The sequence below is a fragment of the Lupinus angustifolius genome, chromosome LG01 (genome assembly GCF_001865875.1).
Source record: "Lupinus angustifolius cultivar Tanjil chromosome LG01, LupAngTanjil_v1.0, whole genome shotgun sequence".
In the NCBI taxonomy this organism is placed as follows: domain Eukaryota; kingdom Viridiplantae; phylum Streptophyta; class Magnoliopsida; order Fabales; family Fabaceae; genus Lupinus; species Lupinus angustifolius.
Window position 1 is genome coordinate 4,160,294 of NC_032009.1, and position 501 is coordinate 4,160,794.

The window sequence follows — 501 nt, forward strand, 5'->3', positions numbered from 1 at the left end:
TAGGATTAGGATTAGGATTAGGATTAGGATTAGGATTAGGATTAGGATTAGGATTAGGATTAGGATTAGGATTAGGATTAGGATTAGGACTAGGATTAGGATTAGGATTAGGGTCAGGATTAGGATTAGGATTAGGATTAGAATGAGAATGAGGATGAGGATGACGATGACGACAAGGATGACGATGACGACGAGGATGAGGATGAGGACGAGGATGAGGATTAGGATGAGGATGAGGATGAGGACGAGGACGAGGATGAGGATTAGGATGAGGATGAGGATGAGGACGAGGACGAGGATGAGGATTAGGATGAGGATGAGGATGAGGACGAGGACGAGGATGAGGATTAGGATGAGGATGAGGATGAGGACGAGGACGAGGATGAGGATTAGGATGAGGATGAGGATGAGGATAAGGATTAGGATTAGGATTAGGATTAGAATGAGAATGAGGATGAGGATGAGGATTAGGATTAGGAATTGGAGCTGGGTTATGATTAG